Below are 6,995 nucleotides of genomic sequence, written 5' to 3'. Positions count from 1 at the left end.
GTGTGTATATGACAACAGAGTGGAGAAAATTGAATTTCCCCTCGTCTTCTTCTAAGGGTGACAGAGATTGTGCCAAAAAAGGTTCCCATTCAAAGAGTGTACTACCACGAACCATTAGTACTCAGCAATATACAGTAAGTGAGATGATCCACTCCAATCCCTACAGTTAATAAGCAGTAATTGACATTCACATTATTTGCTATTAGTAACGGAGTGACTTAGTGTAGATTATTCTATACACACAATGGAGAGGCAAACATAAAGTTCTTTAACACACACTTTGCCATGGATTATCCCTTATTAATATCAGGATTAAGGTGCTCCTCACTGAAAAGACCAAACTGTGCAGGAGTTTGACTGTGAATATAATATTAGGCAATTAGTCCATATGGTGGCGATATTAAATGAGCCCCTATTTCAATGTTTGTCTCTCTATCCATACCTATATCTATCCATCCATCCATCCATCCATCCATTGAGACACAGAGTACATCATGGACAGTCTTTCAAAGAGCTAATAAAAATAGACAAACACTAAGAAAAACTCACCTGACAGGTACATCTTTAGGTAAACTGGAGCACCTGGAGGAAACCTAAGAAAACATACACACACAGAGGCTTAGCCATTCAAGTAGGATTTAAAGGAGCAGTGTGTAAGATTTAAGGGGATTTAGTGGCATCTAGCTGTGAGGACTGTGAGGACTCAAAGGGTTTTGACCAAGGACTGAATAACAGAAGCTTCCTCGTCTCTAAAACTACAGAGCCAGTGATTTAAATGTAGAGTCTGGAGGATTTTCCAGTTGCTGTTTGTAAACACACATTCAAATTTGGCCCCTCCTATCAGGCTCAACTCTACTGGGTGTACGGAGCCCGGAGGTACGGAAGAAGGCTTCACAGAAGAGGTTCAGGCAAGGCTCGCGCTGGTGCACGCTCGGACACGGCACCTGCGCTCTCTCATTGGCTAGGAAACCTCCGCCCAGAAGCAGTCCGAGCTCACAAAAACATCAAAATACAGTTAAAGGGCAGGAACTCTGCAAACAGAGTCACCACCACACAAGTTTGTAAAGCGCTTTGGGGTTGCATTTTTGATGTATGAAAGGTGCTATATAAATAAAGTTTGATTGATTGATTGATTGATGAGTAGAAGCCCATAGGTGATGATTAAGCAGGATTTCATTTGTATATGTCTATATTTTGTTTTGTTTGAAAATCCTCCAGATCCTACCTTTAAACTGGTAAGAATACTGAATAAAGCAGTTCAGTTCTTCGGAAACGGGCTGTTTGCCCAGGGTGTCAGTGAAGATTCTCAGTCTTCTAGGTCATGGTAATCTTAAGTGCTTTATCGAAGGCAACTGGAATTGCTTATGTTTCTTGAAGTCGTTTCACCTCTCATTCAAGAAGCTTCTTCAGTTCTAAATGACTGGTGCGGAGTCGACAGGCTTTAAGCTGTGTGGGTGTGAACCCTTACAGAGTCGTTGTGGTCACATGTGAGTCGTTGACCCACCTGGCCATCATGTGTGTCTTTAGGGTCAGATGTGAATGGGTGTGAAGTCGTCTGGGAAGGGATCCCAAGACTGTATTGTAGGTGGGTGATAAGTGGTGTTCCAGTTTGATGTAGATGGCTTCTTTCATGCCTCTTTCAAACCATCTTTCCTGCCTGGCCAAGATGTGCACAAAAGAGTGTCCCTTCTCCTTTAGATATAAGTGGACAGCTGAATCTTGACCTGCCCAGCACGTTCTACTTTGTGCTCAGATCCAGAGGTTCAGCAGGTTTTCACTGGGAGCCAAAATATCCATAAAGGGTCTCCTCTAGGGATAAATGGATCCTGTGATTTAAACTAGTAAAAACACGGAATTAAGCAGTTTCACATTAAAAAAATCTGTGTTTTTACATCGCTGCTCCCATGGAGGGGCTGCTAACTAAGGTGGCCAACGCAAAAATGCAAAATGGCCCTATCTAGAGCCAGTATTTGGTTTGTCCTTTCTGAGCTACTGTAGAAACATGGTGGTGCAATGTGGCAGTCTCCTCCTGCTCCCTGTGTAGAAATAAAGGGCTTATTCTAAGGTCACAAAAACACAATTCTTATTTTCAGATGATTATACAGTAAAGAAAACATACTATTATATTCAATTTCTGCCAACATATCCCCCTAAATGCTACACACTGGACCTTTAAACTATGACTGAAGGGACCATGCCAACTAAACATATTCAGTCAAATACAATCATATAAAAGACGAGGTCATAATTCAGGACAGCAATTCACAAAAACATTAGCACAAAAGAGAAGGTATTGTATCAAAAACTTTATTCTCAAATAATGTTTTCAAAATAGCTGATAGATAAACTGTGAGTCTCTTTAACAGCAGGTTGTGAGGCTGCATTCACATACAGTATCTGTTGTTTAACCATTTACAACACTCCATGTTGTTTCTTTCTCGTGATCTCATGGGAGGACAGAAAAATGTCCTTTTCCTGTCCTTTAATTCAAAACTTAGAGTATACTAGTCAAGATGGGAGCCTCCAGAACGGTTGCTGATTTGCTAATGCGTCTGTTAGAGCCTAAATTTACCATAACTCCATTTTTCACTCTAAACCCATCATGTCTAAGCAAGGAGAACTAGATTCCTCCCTGTTTAGACAGAAATGAGGTCAGATTTTGGGCCGTAAAGGGGTCAAGTCATCCAAAATCTTTTGTGCCTGTGGACATGGAAGTCTTCCCTCTCCCAGATATAGACATTAGGATCAGCCACACAGGGCTGCTGTTACACAAGAACACGGCCTTTTTTAAAGGAGGTGTCATTTTCAATCCATCCGTGAATACTGTTTATGACATTATGACACTAAACATCTGGTGTTTACTTATTTGTTTAATGGAAAGAGTGTTTCTAAAATCAATTCAAAAAAATGTATGTAAACAACATAATTTAATGCAAGAAATCACCGATGCTCAGGCAACTCGTAGGGCACAGCTGCCACATTGAAAGCCACATTATATATCATATTTCTGTAATGAATGGTGACTTAAAAATGTCCAAAAGAAACACATACTCTGCCGGCCCCGTGCTGTAGAGCAGTAGGAGCTGACACATCATTTTATAAGAGCCAAAGTGTTTTAGATTGTGAATATAAAACTTTTTACAGGTGCGACCCAGAGATAAGTGTCTCTCCAGCGTGAGGGAAAATTAACTCTGGGTCCCACAAGGTTTTCTGTTCCTGTGTAAGAGCAGCCGTAATGGACAAAAGAGATCATATGACATTTTGATATTTGATACTCAGTTTGAACCATAGATTTTTTTTTTTTTTTACATGGTGTGTAACAGTAAAAACATTGACTTTAATGAACAAGATTTTGTTGTACCTACATCATTAATCATAAAAAGTACAGCATGTTTAATAATTTGTTTTTTACAAATTCTCCATAAAAAATAGATTTCTGTACAAAATTTTTTTTTTCTTTTGCACCTACTTCAAGTTCAGCAGCACATGATGATGGCGAGAGGTGACAGTGATGGCAATGACGGTGATAATGATGCTTTGAAACAATAATGTTAACGATGGTGGCAGCTTCCTGGTGAGGACTTGCCATTTTTCAACATATCTCTGTGCCAGCTGGGACAGCAAAAACAATATTTTTTCCAGGAGACATTTATAAGCGACAAACTTATTTACTGCATGTCAATATGTGTTGCTGAAACGCATCCTGTCAAAATAACGTGTGAATATAACACTAATATGTGTGGTGTCCCAATCTACAAGCTGCCATGTGCCGAAATGACAATTATTCATCCTTTGCACTGATGATTGAAGCAGGGCTGCAGTCAGCTCACGCTCAATTCAGACACACCGGTTTTAGATTTTCTTCAAATCTCTGACGCTGAATGTATGGCATGAGAAGTATGTACTATCCGAACCACTAAGAGGAAGGTGACACAAAGGCCTGTCAAGGGCAACAGTGAATATTTTAATTCGATTACACTATAAACTGAATCTGAAAGCAGCCAGAAACGCACACAGGAAGGTCCGATTTCCATCTGGCAATGAATGACAGTGCAGATAAAAATCCAGAAAAGCTGCTGAGCCACATATGAACACATGTATGACACTGTTGTTTTCCAGCACTTTACCTACAGTATTCCTCTGTTCAGCACCGTCACTCTGCAGCTCTCCCTGGATGTATGTGCACCGGTGTTTAAAGGGCTCTCAAACCCCATCTTGATGTAATTTAGATACACCTTACAGCTGCATCGAGCCGTATTCTGTGTTTGGTGGAAAAAAACCATCTCTACCACGTGACACTGTGCGAAAAGGCAATGTGTGACATTTACAATTTTAGCTGGTATTTTTTTAAGCTCATAGCGACCTGGGCCCCTTTGTTTCAATGAGGACTGCTGACAATACCACTTTAGAGAAAGTAAGGGACAAACTTCTTCCCAAACTGTGAAAAGTCTCAGCTGAAGAAGCAGAAACAACCTTGGCATTTCAAAATTTAGTGGGTAGTTGTATCTTTGTTGTAGCCAGCTGTCGCTCTTCAAAACAGCGAGGACTGCTGACAATGCCAAATGAAGGACAAAAGTGGAAACTTCTTCACAAATTGCGAAGAAAGTCTTGAGTGATAGCCACATTTTAAAGTCATCTCAGAGGAGGTGTGTGTCACATTCAGAGGGATACTGATCTATGAATCTCAGAGGCCAGAAGTCTCTGTGTCACACTATATCAGCTTTACTGTATGTGGATGAGAATAGCCTAAATGTTGTTGTGAAAGTATGCTCCAAAATAATAGGAGCCCAGTGAGGAGACCTCCTCTGAGAGAAACAGGTGGCTCAGAAAGCAAAAGGAATTCGCAGCCAATCGGACCATATCCTGTCCAGTGAATTCACTGTAATGCCCTCAGGCCGACAGTATAATGTGCCCCTTAGGAGAATAAACTGCCACTCTGAGTCCTTCATTGCTTCTGCTATCAGACTACTTAATGTCAGCAGAGCTATTTTAAGTGAATTTTTGTGGTCCACTTATACATTTATATTTATATATATATATATATATATATCTGTGTGTGTGTGTAGACGGGCATTTAATAGGACTTTTTTTAAACTTGGTTATTTATATGAAATGCAACAAACGGTTTATTTAATTGGCTCATTTTCCTACTTTTTCCCCCAGCAGAAATGAACTGAAGAGCCTAAACCAACTAGGGTCCTTTGTTATAACATTTGATTCTATTCAGATTTAAAATAAGGTGCGACACACTTTCCGCTTCAATGAAAAATGGTGTCTATTATAAGATGGCGTCCAAAGAGTGATCTTTATCAGAGCCACAATAGACCTCCTCTTTCTGCTATTCATAGGTTGAGGGGAAACACAGTTAGACTGCAGAGAATGGTGCCTTTCTTCCCATTCCTTTAATTTAATTAAATAGTCATGAAAATGAATAATCTTCAGCTATCAGCTCGACATCTGTCTCCTTTTGGACTACAAACTGGACACAATGTCTTGGTGACCCTGTTGAAGACTTTTTTGTTAAAACTGTGACCTAGCACTTCAACAATCCAGGGCTGGTTTCAGCACCTCCACCGTGACTCGGCATATCTGTAGTCTAAATGTATCCAGGTATTAGAATCAAGGGGAAACAATATTACAGAAATACTGTCATAACAGCTCTGCCATAAGCTTGAGACCATTTCCCCAAATTTCTATGGGCACACATGATCTGAAATCCAACCTCTGCAGTACTACTCTGATCTTTTCATGCCAGGATAAACTGGGACAACGCTGAGTCTAAATTTTCTAGTTTGAGCACACTGGGAGATCAGATCTGTGTCATTAATTGTTATAAATTAGACCCTTTATTACACCTGTGGAAACCTTGCAGCCTCTAATTTTCAGGCTCCATTATGCTCTCTTGACTCCATAGGAAATCTCAACTGAATTAATTAAATCAATTAAAATAGAAGCATGGGGTGCACTCCAGCAATAAAAAGAGAGCGGGCTTGCTATCTCGTGAGCAGATGCTCTGCTGTTGTTTACAGATGCCTTGTTTATTTCTGTGAGGAGATTTTGAAAGTGTGTCTTCTGTCTTGCTGCCCTTTTTAACTGTTGCCACTATTATAGCTGATACACGCATCTGCATTCCTTTATTTTCTGTGCCTCACACCGGTGCATGTGCGTTTGGCTGTTTGACCATGACCCTGCCACTGAGGCTGTGAATGACAGGCCGACAATGGATATTATAATACGGACAATATCCTGTAGTCATGCTCCCAAACATAATCGCCATTGTTTCAGGGACATTTCATTTGCAACATCCATGTTTGGAGAAGATTCAGTTTCAATTAAATGAGCTGAAAATGTAAATAGAAACTGCAATTTGCTCGTTACATGATTCATTCTCACTTATTTCAGAATAGGTGGATGTGACAACCTTCTCATGCCAAATGTTTTTCTTTCCAGTATTTGAGTCCTGGGGAAAACCCACTCTCTGATTTTAGTGAATTGAGTATTGGCTTGAAATATAACACTGTAATGGACAAAATCATCGTTTCACCAGTTGTAAGTTTTCATTATCTGATATCTCATACATTCCACTCACCATTTGATAACATATGTGTGAATGAATGGATTTGTGATTTATTATTTGTCTGTATGACAGTTTGATGGATTGAGGTTGAGCGATTGAAAACATGAGGAACATAAATGAAAACTCATTTGGACGATGAAACTCATGCAGGTTAAAGCAAATGCCTGAAGTGCGATGCCAGACTGGCGTGTGTGCATGGAGAGTGAAACAAACAAGAAACAGGCCTGAAGACACTGACAGACACACACTGAAAGCAGTTACATCTGTGATCTAAACCAAGTGCAGCATCTTTCGAAAAAATAAAATTATTTTGAGAGAGCACTGCGAGAAATAACAAGCTTGGCAAGTGATTTGAAACTAGTAAATTTTCTCCAATCCCACAGGCTTATGGGTGTTAGTACGACATTTCGACTCAAAA

The sequence above is a fragment of the Epinephelus fuscoguttatus genome, linkage group LG2, assembly GCF_011397635.1.
Source record: "Epinephelus fuscoguttatus linkage group LG2, E.fuscoguttatus.final_Chr_v1".
NCBI lineage: Eukaryota > Metazoa > Chordata > Actinopteri > Perciformes > Serranidae > Epinephelus > Epinephelus fuscoguttatus.
This window is presented reverse-complemented; position numbering follows the sequence as displayed.